Below are 19,058 nucleotides of genomic sequence, written 5' to 3'. Positions count from 1 at the left end.
GTGTAATTCATTAACTAAGTAGGGCAGTGCCTACCATAACAAATACACGACAGAAAACCAGACTGGTGTAATTCATTAACTAAGTAGGGCAGTGCCTACCATAACAAATACACGACAGAAAACCAGACTGGTGTAATTCATTAACTAAGTAGGGCAGTGCCTAACATAACAAATACACGACAGAAAACTAGACTGGTTTTTATTCATTAACTAAGTAGGGCAGTGCCTACCATAACAAATACACGACAGAAAACTAGACTGGTGTAATTCATTAACTAAGTAGGGCAGTGTCTACCATAACAAATACACGACAGAAAACTAGACTGGTGTAATTCATTAACTAAGCAGGGCAGTGCGTATCAAAAAGGTTGAATGCAATATAAAGTCAAGACTAATGCAGTCTTGTATCTTTGAATTGTACTGTATATTATAAAAGTACAACAGAAATTGGTGCCTATTACCGTATATATATATATCTACTGAAGAGACATTTGGTGCCTATCACTGCATATATATATCTACTGAAGAGACATTTGGTGCCTATCACTGCATATATATATCTACTGAAGAGACATTTGGTGCCTATCACTGCATATATATATATCTACTGAAGAGACATTTGGTGCCTATCACTGTATATATATCTACTGAAGATAAATTTGGTGCCTATTACCGTATATATATCTACTGAAGATAAATTTGGTGCCTATTACCGTATATATATATATATCTACTGAAGATAAATTTGGTGCCTCTTACCGTATATATATCTACTGAAGATAAATTGGGTGCCTATCACTGCATATATATATCTACTGAAGATAAATTGGGTGCCTATCACTGCATATATATATATATATCTACTGAAGAGAAATTCCACAGGTTTTTTTAAGATAATGTGGTTTAATTGTATATTTTACGAACAACTTCCATTGAAGTTTAAGATAATTAGTCTATAAGAAAGGTATTACTATGCCTCAACTAAAGTCTCACTGAGAAACAGCGAAAATTGTCATTTTCTGAAAAACATATATGACAAAGATGTGGACACCGTTTGTGTTGGTTTTTTTTGTTTGTGGAAAGTAAAGGATAAATTAGTTCATTTCGTTGTTTGCTCTTACAAGCTGTTTTACTTATAAAAATGTAATTCGATTAGTTAATACTTGGCTCAAATTCCTCAATCTACAAAATATTTCTGGAAACTTATTTTGTTTTCTTTCTGCTTGGGGAATTATATGAACCTACGCGCAGCGAGAAAAAAAGTCAATTCTCACAAAAAATGTCTATATATCTCATCTCTTCAAGTGTTTCGGTGATATACTGTTATGTAAGTAGAGAGAGGCACAGTGTCACACTGAAAGCAAAATAAAAAATTCCCATACATCTCTTCCCTTCAAGAGTTTCGATGGTATACTGTTATGTAAGTGGAGAGAGGCACAGTGTCACACTGAAAGCAAAATAAAAAATTCCCATACATCTCTTCCCTTCAAGAGTTTCGGTGGTATACTGTTATGTAAGTGGAGAAAGGCACAGTGTCACACACACATAAAAATTCTATGCATCTCTTCTCGTCAAGAGTTTCGGTGGTATACTGTTATGAGAAGAGATGCATAGAATTTTTTTGTGTGTGACACTGTGCCTTTCTCTACTTACATAACCGTATATCACCGAAACTCTTGATAAGAAGAGATGCATACGAATTTTTTTGTGACACTGTGCCTTTCTCCACTTACTCCAAGAGTTTCGGTGGTATACTGTTGTGTAAGTGGAGAAAGACACAGTGTCACAAACAAACAAAAATAAAATTTCTATGCATCTCTTCTCGTCAAGAGTTTCGGGGATATACCGTTATGTAAGTAGAGAAAGGCACGGTTTCACAGTGAAAGAAAAATAAACAAATTATATACACATTTTCTTTTCACGAGTTTCGATAATATGGTGTTATGTAAGTGGATGATATGGTGTTATGTAAGTGAATGATACTGTGTTAATACGAATGAGGAACTAACTCTTTTCTAGCAATGTTTATCGAATCTCCTATTACCACGCTATGAAACGAACGAACCATGTACCATGATTTAGGTCTCCCTCCCTTGATCGTTAGGAGGAATGAATGCATATGTAATGTTTTAAAATAAGATAATCTCTAAGAATTGGTATTTAATTATTATTATAGTGTTGATTCGAAAGTTACACTTGCTAGTAAAAATATGATCGATCTGCAAGAGATCTGGATATATAATATACACATGCTGGTAACAAAAAGGGTTAAACCCCTCCTGAGCTTAAATTACTTATTGTATCTGTTATAAAGGGAAATTTATTGAACTTCAAACTAAAATCAGTGGTAAATTTCCAAAGGTTTATCTATACCTGTGTAAAACTATTTCCGAAATAATGAATAGTTGTCAGAAGTTTATGATAGATAGATCATTAACCAGGATATTTAAAACTTTATAATGCATTTCAGAGAAAACTTCAACCGGTAAGAAATTGATTCGTATTTTCAAGTTGTTCATTAATCCAATCTTATTGAAGTCTAGAAAAAATTTCGACCTAAAACTGCATTATAATGTACGCGTATTTGTGAAGATATTTACGTAGCTAACGCGAAGCCTGTGAATCAAATAGTTCAGTGACTCCGCAGCTGTAGTCTAATGTCATAAGGTTATTGTTCTCAAGTGACTGATTTGATATCTATTTTAATATCACAGCACACCCTCCCGTTTGTATACAGTTTGAAGATTCATTTAGATCTTTATTTTAACACTGTAATCTCTCCGTCAACAACGAAGTATAAAAGTAGCTACCTTTTCAAGTACTGTTTGAAAGAATATCCAGAAGAGAATGACTCCCACTAACATAAACTAGTACTAGTTTGAAGATTAATATCATATTATGAATGCAAACTGCATACAACGAAAAAAAGTCATGTTTAGAATATAAACACGGTATACTTTGTTGCTATTGTGATTTCTCTAGTGTTGTGACATCAGTGAATTATGAGTCTAAAGTGTCCTTGCGGTTTATTTCTAAATAATAATTAAGGAGACTTCTGTTTAATCTGATGAACATGATTTAAAACACCAGATGTTGCTGTTATTTAAAACGAGTTATTTGTATTTGTTATTCCAAAAGTTAGTATTGTTTATGAACTGTTTGATTTATTATGTTTTTGTGTGTGTTCATTTTATATCTGCGCTAAGTTCTAGTTATTTAATTGATTATAAGATACAAGCTGTTTAAGTAATCAAGCTCTGTGTTTTTAAAATGATATTTCAGTAAGCACACCAGCATTTTTTATCTAGTTGTATATTAAAAAGAGTGTTTGCAAGGAACGTTGAATCTCTGACCTACCTGTCAGTGGCCCTACGAGTGTTACAAGACATTCGTGGTCTTTGTCACTTATCGAAAGGAATCCCTACGAGAACCACACCTTCGACATCAAACGATCATGTAATTTATCAAGGTATAAACCAATTCTCTCCATTTTTCAAACGAAAAGAAAAAGGTCCGTAATAATCTGAAAACAAAATCGAGCTATGTTTAGGATTAAACCGCTGGAATCACTCTAAAGGAAAGAAAGCATCGCTCAACCAAATCTTCTTGACGCGAATGATTTTGAACGATAAAATATAGACATTTAGGCCAAAAACAAAAGAGGTAAGACATATAAACATGGGACAGAAGAAACAAATCAAATTAGGCTAGGTAGCCTAGCCATTTCACATCTGGCCAAATATCAAGATACAACTGAATCATAAGTACTAACAAACCTCAAGGAAATAATTAGTTTGGTAATTCCAATCACAATAATGTTGGATAACACATTTAACTTTTTACTTCCAACTGTCCCTTATTTAGGCATAAACTAACGAAATTACGACAGTGCAATCCCCATCTACATTAATCTTCATTTATGTTAAGAAAACGATATCTGATACGTGAAGCTATTACTTAAAACTCGTTCAAATGCGCATGGGCCAAACGACAGAAAAAACATTAATATTGAATTTCCTCGACGACATTTTCTACATCATACTTATCAGGATTCTTGTTCTTGTTGTTTTCTTTACCCAACATTACATTCGACTATTTTCTTAAAGCATAATGTTTGCCCGCTTTTATAGAAGTTAATCAGACCTCAAGGAAGAATGCGTTCTGAATTATTTTGAAAATAAAAAACCAACACTTTATTTTCGAACCTTTAAAATATGATCATGAAACTGTTTTTAAAAGTTATAAAAGGCTACGAGAAAAGAGCGGGTACTGTTTTATGACACCTGTAGGTAATATAAAGAACTCTGGAGACAAAAGTCGATAATGTTTAAAAAACAGAGGGCGTAGTGGTGTTCAGGAGGCCAAGTCGTAAATTAAAGTAAATATGCATGAAAACAAATAATAAATAAGAATTTTTGCGAGTCATTTTTGACTGATGTCGTGGTGGGAGAAAGCGGCGGGTATGAGACACAAGATTCCGCGAGTCCTGCCGCTTCACGAAAACCCTAGGCTCGCAAGCTTGTCGGTGACAACCGCCACAAACTGTCATGCTTGTTGACCCGAAAGCGCTCACTCTCGCTTTGGCGCACCTGCCATTTCAGAGGCAGAGATTCCCAAGCCCCTGCCCTGCTAAGTAATGACCCCTGGGGGGAAGGGATGAATTCACAGGCAGTCTTGCACACCTGGGCACGTAGCCTCTACAAAAGAATGAGCTCTTCCACCCCTCCTAATCCCCATAACCCCTCCATGTGGACCTCTTGATGACAAGCCCGAATGTTTTCACGGCTTACTTCTTCACTGATATCCTATGTTTAGTTACTCGAGCATCACTAGTTTTGTTTGCAGTTCTTCGACCGTTCCATAGTTACTGGTACACAGAACAATATTCACTGCAAATTAGCCGATTTTAATATTTTAATCGTTCAAAACGCACATCGAAACATCACAAAAGCAAGCTTTCTTCCACGATTAAACACAGTAAACAAATTAAAATGAGTTTCAGTAGAGAGTACACCTTAAAACAGTGCAAATAATCTTTAAACGTTATTGGAGAAAACAGCACGGTAAGATCAAAACATGTTTTATTCTAGTACATTATTTTTATAGAGATAGACGACAGGTGAAGGAAATAACAACACTCTAAGATTTAAGTGACGATACATAATGTAAAAGGAACATTGAATACTGAACAACATTAGATTAAAGCTATAGTAGAAACGTATAACATCGATTAAAAGCATTAGACTACAGCTGAAGTGGGAACACAACTGAAACAGCACGTAGGAATAAACCAATATTAGATTAAACCTATAGTCGGAACGTATAACATCGATTAAAAGCATTAGATTACAGCTGTAGTGGGAACACGACTGAAACAGCGCATAGGAATAAACCAACATTAGACTAAAAGTGCAATGGGAACGTAATGGAATAGGTACTAGATTAAACCTGTAGTGGAAATAACTGTAACGGCCAAAGGCTATAGAACAGCATTAGACTACAAATGTAGTGGAAACATTATGTTAATAGCATATGTATAGAACAACTTAGACTAAAGTATTAGTGGGAATTAACATAATGGAGATGGTACACGAACATCGAACAGTACTGGACTAAAGCTGTAGCGGGAACATAATGGACATAGAACTGTACTGGACTAAAATTCTAGCGGACACATAATGGACATAGAACAGTACTGGACTAAAGCAGTAGACGGGAACATAATGGACATAGAACAGTACTGGACTAAAGTTGTAGCCCAGTACTGTTCTATGTCCATTATGTTCCCACGAAAATTCTAGCGGGAACATAATAGACATAGAACAGTACTGGACTAAAGCAGTAGCGGGAACATAATGGACATAGAACAGTACTGGACTAAAACAGTAGCGGGAACATAATGGACATAAAACAGTACTGGACTAAAGTTGTAACGGAAACATAATGGACATAAAACAGTACTGGACTAAAGTTGTAACGGGAACATAATGGACATAGAACAGTACTGGACTAAAGTATTAGCGGGAACATAATGGACATAGAACAGTACTGAACTAAAGTTGTAGCGGTATAATACTGGAAACAGTACACGAACATAGAACATCGCTATGTTGATCAGTTATTTAATTCATGATGGTTTGATGTAGGTGTGGTTCTCATCGAGAACAACATTGGTTATAATGTAGAACAGGCAGGCGGTAGCACTGCCTATATAGGGATGGCTTGGATTGTTCATCGAAATGGTATTTTAAATATCTTCTCAATAGGTCATCAGAACTTTACAATATTATACAGTGTTTCCTTTTATAACATTATCTATGTAATGACTGAGTCACAAGTTCTGAGAATGTCTGTAAATATCATAGGAAAAAGTTTGAATTTCTTGTTCTTCTTTCTTATTACATAATAACTCAAAAATCAATACAATGGTGTCAACCAACTGGAAACAGAGTATCCGATTTTATAGGTATTATTAACTTGTAGTAATTTTTAAAAATCGTAATTCTAGTGTAAACGATATTATCGTTACCCCTTGAAGTTAGCTTCTTTACAGAAAGTACCGGGTGAAACATTATGTAGAGATTATGCAAATTTCATCCCTACTATCTTGTTTGCATTGTTTTTCAAGGATTGATATTAGCCATCCCTACATTTACTTCCTTTTTGGAAAAGTTTTTCTTTACTTGAATATATAGAACAGTACTGGATTAAAAATATAGCGGGAACATAATGGAAATATGGCAGTACTGGATCAAAGTTACAGCAGGAACATAATGGAAACGGTACATGAACGTAAAACTTGCACTGGACTAAACTTGTAGCGAGAATATAATGGAAACATTACAGTAATCATGTGTTCCGTAAGTAAGGAATAATTCCATTCTTTCTTTAACTTTACCTTTATGAATAGCATTGGTTATAATGTTATATGTATATACTGAGTGTTTTTAATTTGTTATTATTTTTTTAATATAAAGATTATTTTGCACTGTTAGCTTAATATATGGATTTATAACTAACTAAAATACCCAAAGCTGGCCAAACTGTGAGATATTATTTCGATTATGGCCAAAAATATGGCTAACAGTGAAACAATGCATTAAGTATTAAGTAAAAACACATTGAGTTTTAGTTATGAACTGTGAAGTTAGCTTGCTTTGATCAGAAGTTTATTAATCAAAGCTGTAGTGGGAACATAATGGAAACGAAACATGGGGATAAGCCAATACTATACTAAAAGTGTAATCGGAACATAATGGAAATGCATGTGATATTGAACGGTATTAGATTAAAGGTGTAATGGGAACATTATGAAAATGGTACATGTACACAGAACAGCATTAGATCAAAGGTGTAACGGGAACATTATAAAAATGGTACATGTACACAGAACAGCATTAGATCAAAGGTGTAACGGGAACATAATGGCACGTGGAATATTGAACAATATCAGTGAAAATTGAATTTGCCTCATATTTAGGCTTCTACATAAAATACCTTGTAAATTCAAAGTAACTAATTTTATATAATTTATACCAGACATATAGCAAATAGTTGCATTTGCCAGCATCATCTTTTATTCAAACATATTCCTGTTATACAGAAAAATCAAACATCTCTACTGAAAAACAACTAAATACACAGTAGCTATAGTCAAACAGGCTACGTTGAAAATAACTCATGGTTACTACAGTTTATTTTATGGCTACTTGGCGATACTGGATGATGGTTGGATTAATTTATGTAATTAATGAATAATGATGTGTTAGTTGTATGGTACTTGAATAAACCCTACAACCTCACTGTCACAAATTATTACTGACACATTCTACAAACCTTTATATTAAAAGAAACTATCCGGTTGGTCTTGAACAAACATTTTCCTGGTCAGTATGTTTATCCATTTTTAAAAACGTTTCTGTATGAAGTGAATAGCGGCCATTAAACTAATCCGACTCGGACAGTTCGATGAAACGTTAAATATACAACACCAACACAACAAACACAATACATCTCTTACGTTGTTATCTAATTTGAATAGTTTGTTTGATCTTGAGCACAAAGCTACACAGTGGGCTGTTTTTTTTTGTAGAGTCTAAAAAAAACCGTGCCACACTATTTTTAAAGGTGAAGTCAAATTCGTTGTGAAATGTTGTAACATTAAAGATAAAAAAAAGTCACATTCTAAACTGACGTGACATTTGACCCTCTTTCTTTGAGGTTGAGTGATAAGATTTTCCTTATACAACGTTTCGGAAATAGAAAAAACTCGGATATGGCTTAACTTGAATGATAAGCAAAGACAGAGGTCATATCTGTAGCATATCAGCTGTAATGAAAAAAGGAAAATATAGCCATTTTACTGCGAATGAATAAACAAGTTCTATATTTATGCTTACTGGATGATCGATCCATAATCGGGATAGCTTATAATTTTGGCAAAGACGGGTAAAAAGATAGCTTCATTTCATTATCAACAAATATGATTTTTTTCCAATCTCTTGCAGTGACTTAAGTTCTAAAAGGATTGAGATTTGTCAGTTGTGACAAAGACAACTCAAATGTCACGGTTCGGTTTGTCTTGAATTTTGCGCATTGCCACTCGAGAGTTATCTGCGCTAGTCATCCAAATGTTACGGAAATATTATAATTAAAGACGAACCAGTCAAGTAGACTTATTGAAAATGTATACAAGTTGCAACCCTATAGATAGCAAGAAGCTAACTTAACAAAAATTAAGATATTTTAAACGTGTTGCATGAGTGGAATAAAAAGCGGATACAGTTAAAATGTGCTAGCAGTAGTGAAAGAAGGCCGAAAGTTGGTATCCTACACTGGGAGTCAGCTCATAACAGTGAGGTTCATGCTGGTATCGTACAATGGGAATCAGGCCATAAAGGCGAGATTTGTGCTGGTATCGTACACTGGGAATCAGGCTATAAGTGTGAGAATGGTGCTGGTATTGCACACTGGAAATCAGGCCATAAGTGTGAGGTTCGTGCTGGTATCGTACACTGGGAATCAGACCATAAGTGTGAGGTTCGTGCTGGTATCGTACACTGGGAATCAGGCAATACGGGCGAGATTCGTACTGGTAGTGTACTCTGGGAATCAGGCCACAACTGTGAGGTTCGTGCTGGTATCGTACACTAGGAATCAGGCCATAAGGGTGAGGTTCGTGCTGGTAGTGTACGCTGGGAAGCAGATCATAAAGATGAGGTTCGTGCTGGTATCGTACACTGGGAATCAGACCATAAGGGCGAGATTTGTGCAGATAACGTACACTGGGAAGTAGGTCATAAAGATGAGGTTCGTGTTAATAACGGATCAAACTCTTTGAATTCCTCAGAATCCTACAAAACATTTCAACACCGACAAAAAAAATACGTCCAGTAAACGACTATTAAATAATAATTTGAATTTGAAATTGTATATAATTATTTACTAAATTATTGAAATGGAGGGTTCAAGCAGAATCTGTCAAGCTTCAAGAATAATAAAAATTCCGTATAATCACAGTTAATTATGAATATATATCTTTCCAAGGTATATAAATATCACTATAATCAACTGTTTCAAGTCTCAAACCAAAGTGAATTTCGTAACACAATCGAAAACAATATGGTTTACACTCTGAGAATATAGATACGGATATTACGTGTTGAGAACAGTTTGTAGGTTTATAATGGTTGGAGACGGCTTGAATGGGTAATGAAGAAAAACTTTAATATAAGTTTAACATAACAGCAAATGTACAACGTTTCGACAAGGTTTTGTTGTTATGTTAAACTTATATTAAAGTTTTTCGACATTACCCATTCAAGCCGTCTCCAGCCATTATTAGTTTCAAAGTGGGTTCATCGTCATCGAGTTTGTAGGTTTACTCTAGATATACCAATATCACATGCTTCATATTGAAGATTCAGCGTTGTATGGACAAAAACCTAAACGACAGTTGTTAATTCTGAAAGTTCATACATTATATTGTTACGATATTTTTTCTTTCTTTCTAATTTAGTCACGAATATTGCATCTTCTCACAAGAGACAGGCAAATGAAGTCCTTACATTTAATTCTTCACAGTTCAAATTAATCGTCAGCACAAAAACGTGCTCGGTTTTCGCTAAAAATGTGCCTGGCCGCTTCTTTAAAAAAAAGTAGCGTTACAAGACAAAAGTTCCAGAACAAAGTAGCCGTCAGGCTGGGGGTAAGGATATCACCGTCATCAATCTCTTGTAAGACGGCTGACAGGTTCAATCTCGCTGCACTGCTTTCATCACGTTTCCGGGCTCGGCTGAAGCTGTATTAGCTGGTAGCATGTTTTTAGAACAGGTATCAACTCGCTATGATAATGGAGCACAATTACGACAGAGATAGATAATACAGGCCATTCCATCGAAAAGACGGACTCTTATCAAGCACTAAGTAGAGGTACCTTTTTCTTTCTAAAGTTATTGCTTTAAGGCTAATACGAAAAACTAGCGTTTTTACATAAGACAGTATCGAACTTGCTGTACAAACAAATTCCTTCGGATTTTTCCTGTCACCTGACATGTCTGTAGTCATTATAATGTAATTTTAAAGCATTATGTTTATGGTAGACATATGTCGACGAGAGACCAATCAGGCTTGTGTAGAAATGACTTATTTTTGCAGTATGTACTTGCATATCTACAGGCCATTAATTTTGTATTTTTGTAACAATTTATGCCAATTTGGCGATAAACTAAAATCCGAATTTAAAATATTTCAACCTAAAAAAAAAAAAAGCTTATTGAATACTTTTTTTCCATAAGGTGGACTTTGCAAATTTACACATCTCCTATCATAAGGCCTGATATGACCAAGTGGTTAGAGGCGCTCGACTCGCAATCTGAGGGTCGCGGGTTCGAATCCTCATCTCACCAAATATGCTCGCCTTTTCAGTCGTGGAGGCGTTATAATGTGACGATCAGTCCCACTATTCGTTGGTAAAAGAGTAGCCCAAGAGTTGGCGGTGGGTGGTGATGACAGCTGCCTTCCCTCTAGTCTTACACTGCTAAATTAGGGACGGCTAGCGCAGATATCCCTGGTGTAGCTTTGCGTGAAATTCTAAAAACCTAAACCTATCTTTAAAATGCATAAATACGCTCTTGTTTTTGTTTTACTTCAATATGCACTTCGTTTGCTTGCTTTTTTTTATGAAATGTGGAGAAAGTAACAATCATAATACGTCATTTAAATGTTTAAATTTATCACACGTAAGAAAGATATCGCCTATCTATATATCTATATGTGTCTGTCTGCCTGTTGACCCAGTTCAATGGTTCAATATGCTATTGATAAATTATCAGCTTATAAAAAATAAACGTTCTCGGAAGGTTCATGAATTTCAAAATTATGACTTGTTTTTTATTAGTAATATTTTTTCCTGAATTACATTCGTTATTGAGAATAAAATTCATGGAGTTTAATTTTACAACAACAAAAACATATTATGACTCAAACATTGTAACTTAAGAGAGAGAGAGAGAGAAAAAAAGAGTTTTGAAGTAATTGACTAGTTGGCTTTGATATATTTATATATTAAATAGCTCGGATAGAACTGTCGAAGAATAAAGTATTCGTGATCCCCCTTAAGTATGGTCAACGGTTGACCCCCCGTGCGTGTAATAGAAAACACACTAAAACGCTGAAACATAGAGATTTGGTTTGTTCTGAATCTCGCTCAAAGCTACATGATGGCCGTCCCTAATTTAGCAGTGAAAGACTAGAAGGAAGGCAGCTAGTCATCACCACCTACCGCTCTTTTACCAATTAATAGTGGGATTGGCCGTCACTTATAACGCCCCCACGGCTGAAAGGGCGAGCGTGTTTGGTGGGAAGGGGATTCGAAGCCGTAATAACCCGCAGAATGCGAGGCGAGCGCCCTAACCACCTTACAACGAAACATCTTCAGGAGTATTAGACCTTATATACACTACTTCAGTAAACTTGCCACCTTCGAGAACGTCTTTTTCGTTGTTATTCTCTAATGGCGAAAAAAAACAGTTTAACGATTTATTTTTTAATATAATCCTGAAACGCCTGTTATTCCAAACAAAGCTAACTGTTGCTCAGAACGAAAAACTCCTAAGAAAGATGAACGTATAATACCATGTAGCTAAAGTAGACGTATTCATAACGCTTAACAAATCAGAAAGTATCATCTAATTGTCTCGTAGTTATAACAACATCTAATAAATTAGACACAATAATCTAATGATCGTGTAATTATGACGATAAATGTGACAGTATCACAATTGATTGTGAGTATTTATAACAAGGCAGTATCGTTCCCGATGGTTATATAGCTACACTTTTGTGTCTGGAATGGCCTTGTGATCAGGGCGCTCGGCTCATAATCTACGGGTCACGAGTTCGAATCATGCTAGCTCTTCAGCCCCTAGGGGGCGTTATAATGCGACAGTCAATCCCACTTTTCATTGGTAAAAGATTAGCCCAACAGTTGGTGGTGGGCTAATGTGTATTTCGTGATTATTCTTCTGCTCTCTTTTTACAAGAAACTATGTTCTGATTTTGACGGTCAACACAACATACAATCCACACTTTTACTGTTTTATTACAATAAAAAAAAACTACTTTATTTAATTACCCAGACTGCAGCTTAAGGAACATTTACACATATAACATTGTTATATACTCGAATGTACATATGAAATGTTGGCGTCAAACTCTAATTTATTTATTCACACATTAGCCTTAGTTTTTGTTAGTTTATAATGAAAAAAACTAGATTTATTAAGTCTTATGACTTATATGACCCTTAGATAACACGTGCCATCTGTGAGTTATTAACTGACCTTAAGATGATACTGCAAGATTTATTAAGTGTTACAACAACCTAACAATTAGATAACACTGTCTGATTTATTAAGTTATAATTACGTGACCATTTAGAGGATATTAAGTTATATTAAGTGCTATAACTAAGTATGCATCAGCTATATGCTGAAACATTTTTACATGTAAACATTTTTACATGTATTTAGTTCATGAACTTTAGAGGAACAAGCCTCAAACTGTCAACTTACCGCTTTACATACTACACACCAGTAAATTAACGATTCATAACACGTAACCTTGTGTTACAAAACAAAATATATTCCATTTAACATAAAATCAAGATATTCAGCTGCCAAAGGAAGAACAAAGCTAAATAGTTGTAACCCAAAGTGATGTCATTGTTACATAGTACAAAACGGACGTGTGTGTGTGTGTTTGTCTGTGTGGCCCTCTGTATGTGTGTGTGTGCTATAGAATTTCTGCTTGGGATGAATCACCAAACATTTATTATAGGTTGTTCTTTCAAACCTAATGTTCTAATGGCACAAGTTTTAGTATTTCGTTTTTATATGATGATATGTGCATGTTATTAAAGGCGTGTCAGAACTGTAATACAAACTAAACACATGTTGGTCAAGGATGACCCAAAAAGTTACTGTTTAAATCTTTGCCCTAAATATTAGGCAGGGGAATTAAGCTGGAAACTGGAACATCTAGTCAGTTTCTATATATTTTATAGTTCGCATATACACACATATATATACACCTGTTTTTCGTTCAAGGATTCTAATGAAAACAAAACTGTGAAAAGTCATAGTATGAGTTTGAGTGTGAAAATTGTTATGTAATTTAAAAAACAAAATACAGAATTAATTCCTAGTTTGTTGTGGGTTCTACAAACCGCACAACAACGTTGTAAGTACGATGTTGTCACCTTCATTCCAAACACTTTGCTACAAACCATACAACAACGATTGTTTGTCTATAAGTTCGATATTGTAACCTTCATTCTAAACGCTGGTTACAACAAGACATACAATAACGGACTGTTTGGTTGTAAGTGCGATATTATAACATTTATTCTAAACGCTGGTTACAACAAGCCATACAATAACGGACTGTTTGGTTGTAAGTGCGATATTATAACATTCATTCTAACCGATGTTTTAAAGGGATCTTTCATTTCTAGCGTATGGTAAGTTTCTAAGAAGAACACTGTGTTAGTATGTGTGTAAGCATAATTTATTTCCTGCTTAATTTTGTAAAGTTTAATGATAATGGTTTTAATACTTAGCCCAGATGCCAAAAGTATTTGTTTAATACCTTATTTTTTAATATGAAAATTTCACATCCATATATTCAGAGTAAATATTAAATCATAATCATTATTTTCAAGATTAAAGCATTTTATGGACTTCATGTAACATATACTTAACGAAGTGGTCAGTACGATATTAAAACATTTGAATGCAGAATAATAAATAATGAAATATAAAGATTCGGCTCAGCGTGAAAATCAGAACATTTATAATTTCAGAATGAGTTCACAACGTACAAGCTTCAAAAGAGGACTTAATAAACATTTAAAAAGTTTTCGCTAATCTACGAAACTTACATTAATGTTTCACAATATCAAATTTTACCTCAACAGGAAAACTAACGCTTTCTCAACAATAAAATTATCCTCAATCACAATAGGATGTTATGAATATAACAATACACATTTACTATAATAAACTGATAATAGTAATATAAGATACTTTGAATAGTATTAACGAATTGTGCAAATACTCAAAACAAAACGTTACGGTTTCGAATAGTAGCTCAAGTGATACATTGCAGTGCGGAATACTTACATCGTTAAGCTCAAGGCTGGAATTATTCAAGACAAATTATTTTCTGCTCCTGTGTTTTCAGTGTCAAAACGACGAGGGGGGTGGGGTATAACTATAGAGTTAAGTGGAGATTAAATGGTAATTCTTGAGGACTGTTCAACATTCAATATATCAGAATTATTATTGTTACATTTGGATGTGATAGTACTAATAGTCTTAGAGGCAGAAGTTTAACTCATATGCATTTTGATTAAAATCAATATAAATGTATCTATAATATATTTATAAGTTGTAATGAATATAAGAGAAGTTTCCTTTGGGTGGTTACAATTATATAGCACGTAGACGGCCCACAATAAAGCAAGTCAATCTCGTAAACGTGTGTGTTACGTGTGGTATTATTGAACAAGTGAAACTAAGCGAGGTATTAATGATCGAGTAAAACTAAGTGTGGTACTATTGAACAAGTGAAACTAAGTGTGGTATTATTGAACAAGTGAAACTAAGCGAGGTATTAATGATCGAGTAAAACTAAGTGTGGTACTATTGAACAAGTGAAACTAAGTGTGGTATTATTGAACAAGTGAAACTAAGCGAGGTATTAATGATCGAGTGAAACCGAGTGTGGTTTTATTGAACAAATGAAACCTACGTGTGGTATTATTGAACAAATGATACCTACGTGTAGTACTATTGAACAAATGAAATTAGCTGTGGTATTATTGAAAGAGTGAAACTAGGTGTGGTATTATTGAACGAGTGTAACTAGTCATTCCTAAAATTTCGAAGGAAAAATTAGCATAGATATTTAGGATGAGTTTAACTTCATACGAAAAATGTGAAACTCTTTCCCTAATTGAATGCACATGTACTTCTTGAATGATTTAACGCTTTCCCTAATTGAATACACACTTACTCTCGGATGATTTAACGCTTTCCCTAATTGAATGCACACGTACTTCTTGGATGATTTAACGCTTTCCCTAATTGAATGCACACGTACTTCTTGGATGATTTAACGCTTTCCCTAATTGAATGCACACTTACTCTAGGATGATTTAACGCTTTCCCTAATTGAATGTACAAGTAATTCTTGAATGATTTAACGCTTTCCCTAATTGAATGCACACGTACTTCTTGGATGATTTAACGCTTTCCCTAATTGAATGCACACGTACTTCTTGGATGATTTACATTTTTGTTATTACGCAGTACACAACACTTTTCGTTTGTTGTATCATTAGTATGTCTATATTTACTCCAATCACTGATGTACAGTTCAAGTGGTATACAGACATATATCACGTTGTTAGCTTATGAATATAACTAAAGTATCAAGCCTCGAAATGATGTAACTGAATTATCAGCTTCGTCCTGTATGATATACATATATATATATATCTGTTTAAAAACGACCATTAAGAACGTTATTTTCAAGGAACACGTTTTGAAAAAGCGAGAAGAGGAGATTGAATCTCAATATTTTGTCTGTCTAAACGTATCACGCCCTTTGTTGAAGATATAGTAAAACGTATGATTAATCCTTGTGGTTTTGCACTGTAACTGATGTAGATAAACAGTCTTGGCCAAAATGATGTTATAGTCTACATGTATGGAGTATTTATTGAGTAAATACCCGAATAGTAACAGAGAAGGTAACACACGATCGGATAAATATGTACGAGTTGTTATTCTGGTCGGTATAAGTTGTTTTGAGCATTTATTCGTCAAAATACACATGTACACCTGTTTTGTATAAAAGGATTTGATTTTGTTATGATCGACGTGTACTTGGTGTAGAATTACTTATGCCTCGTCACGTGCCAAAAGTTATAGGGCGTCAAATCCTTCGACTGTCCAGAAATAGTATGAAGCAAACAGGCATTGCCAGAACAGTTACTGGTAGACGCCAAAAAACTATTGCCCGACAGTGTTTTGATCAAGTTAACACGTTAAGGTCAAAAGAAGTCTTGTAACACCTTACGACAGGAATGGCATGGACACTTTCATTTCAGGATATCCAGAATAACAGTGAATAGGAGACTGACCAAATAAGGTTATTTTGCAAGAACGGCTACCTGCACCGTATAGGAACTAGAATTCACCGCCGTCACCTTGTTACTTGGACAAGACAGCATGTCAATTTATAGTTAGGATACTGGCGACATGTCATCTTTTCAGATGAGTACTGTTTCTGCCTTGATAAACCTGATGGTGGGATTCGTGTTCGTCGTTTGCCTGGAGAACAGATGAGGGAAAGCTATCTTTCCCACAGGGAACATACAGGAGGTGGTGCAGTACACGTTTGGGCAGCTATTCATCATGATGGAAAAACTACTCTTCATATCCTCCAGGGAAACGTAAATGGCGCCTCCTACAGGCATCACATGGAAACGATATTTCTGTCATATGCTAGGGCAAAGTTTGGCAATAACTTTGTGTTCCAGAATGACAGTACCACTTCCCGCAGTTCGCGTATTGTACAGGATTATCTCGATCAGGAGGACGTTACAAGACTGCCATGGCCTGCAAAGTCTCCCGATTGTAATCCCATTGAGAACTGTTGAGCAGAACTGAGCCGGAAAATTGATAACCACAACCCTAAACCAGGTACGGTAACTGAGTTGCAGTGTCTTCTAGTGACAATTTGAGATGAAAGCATGATGGATTACATCAATAACCTCATCGGCAGTATGCCACGCGCCTTGCGGAGGTTATTAGAGTACAAGGACCAATCAGGTTCTGAATGTGTAATATGAATTGATGTAAGGCTACAGACGCTATTTATAATAATGTGATGTTATATTTTGTTATTGTATATGTTTTGGTAAGGTTTTGTTGTGATAGGTGAAATGTTGACTCACACATCATTCTATAGGTGTCTAAAAATTATTTGCTGTTCTAATAAATCGTTCATGATGTCCATAGAACCTGTCTCATATACAAATTACATATGTAGATGCTTAATATAACATGCGTTTCTCAGTTTGATAGTGCTAAGTGCTATCTGTGTTCCATGTTAATAATAATGATCTTATTTGTTATAAAATATGCAAACATTTTGGCTAAGACTGTATTCACACCTTCATTGGGGGTCAGGTTTGCATTTTCTGAGCTTGAAATAATTCGCATAGTTGAGAATTAGTTCTGTTCCATACTTCCCCAAACCTGAATACATTCTAAACAGAATTATGCAATTTTTGGATGATCTTAATTCAAAGCGGAATTTACCAAATAAAGCAGCCCTTAAAACATCACGATCGTTAAAATCAATAGATGTAATGTGGACAATTTGAAAAAAAAATCAGCTGGTCAATAAACAAGTATATATTATATAGAAAAACGTAAAATGTTACTTACCTTTATTCCTTGCAGATGTAAAACGCTTGTACGTAAGGAAATGAAAAATAGCAAGTGCTTAGTACACCCCTTCTCGCTACACAAGCTTAGCACAACACGGGATCAGATATAAACACTTGTTCATTGGAAATACGTTAGATAATTCCTACTATATTCCACGGCGTAGTGAAGCCTTATGTAATGCATATTCTCGGATATCCCGCCGTCATAAGTGCTGAGTCGTCCAATTTTCAAGCCGTTTATGACTGTGTTCCCACGGATGCAGGGAAGCATTCAACCGCTTTAGGAAGCCCACTGTGTCTCCTTTCACAATTCATTACAAAACATAAAGGGAAGACAGGAGACAGCGTAGAACATACGTACGACTATGAGCATTATGTTTGCTATAACCTCTACGTTTTTCATATCACAACCGCCATAAATCTTTAACTGGAACTGACACGAACCACATATACCCCTCAACTTACATCATCAAAGAAGCTAAATAAGTTTATTTGTTTTAGCTTCTTGGTTAACGCGATTGTACATAAAAACTTTTTATATCCATAAAGTTGCCAGTCTAAACGATTCTGGCAAGTTATTAACCCCAATGGTAAGGTAGTTCAGCACAATGAAGGCTTCAAAAGTTCGTGTCTGTGTTGTACGTATCATTCATATTCCAGTGGCGAAACTTTTTCACGCCATTAACACCCTAAGGCGTGACGAAAAATATATCAGCTATCTTCTTTTTATTTCTGTGAAAAATATGAAAATGAGATATGGAGTTTTCTAACTGATATAAGCAAAAACATATAAATTATACACTACTTCTTTCAAACTTGGTTGACATTTCTAGATTATGTAATATTGTTGACTCCCATTAGCACCTTTCAAACTTGGTTGACATTTCTAGATTATGTAATATTGTTGACTCCCATTAGCACCTTTCAAAATTGATTGACATTTCTAGATTATGTAATATTGTTGACTCCCATTAGCACCTTTCAAACTTAGTTGACATTTCTAGATTATATATAATTGTTGACTCCCATTAGCACC

At 34.9% G+C, this 19,058-nt stretch overlaps 1 protein-coding gene and 1 long non-coding RNA gene across 11 annotated transcripts in view; one reads left to right on the top strand and one right to left on the bottom strand.

Annotated features, from left to right (window-relative positions):
* LOC106464217 (transcription factor Sox-3-like) overlaps positions 1 to 19,058 on the bottom strand; it is a 231,838-nt gene that overhangs the window by 52,652 nt on the left and 160,128 nt on the right. For 7 of the 10 annotated variants that reach the window (XR_002611775.1, XR_002611777.1, XR_002611779.1 and 4 more), the window contains one exon: positions 18,021 to 18,754. The exons of the other annotated variants lie outside the window; for them this stretch is intronic. The gene's annotated coding sequence lies outside the window, so the exon portion shown is untranslated. The remainder of the gene's footprint in view (positions 1 to 18,020; positions 18,755 to 19,058) is intronic. 10 annotated transcript variants of the gene reach the window in all.
* The window catches only part of LOC111087068, a 66,892-nt gene that overhangs the window by 1,543 nt on the left and 46,291 nt on the right, over positions 1 to 19,058 (top strand). The window lies entirely within an intron of this gene.

The sequence above is a fragment of the Limulus polyphemus genome, unplaced genomic scaffold (assembly GCF_000517525.1).
Source record: "Limulus polyphemus unplaced genomic scaffold, Limulus_polyphemus-2.1.2 Scaffold58, whole genome shotgun sequence".
Taxonomy (NCBI): domain Eukaryota; kingdom Metazoa; phylum Arthropoda; class Merostomata; order Xiphosura; family Limulidae; genus Limulus; species Limulus polyphemus.
The sequence above is the reverse complement of the archived record's forward strand: the minus strand, read 5'-3'. Positions and strand labels throughout refer to the sequence as shown.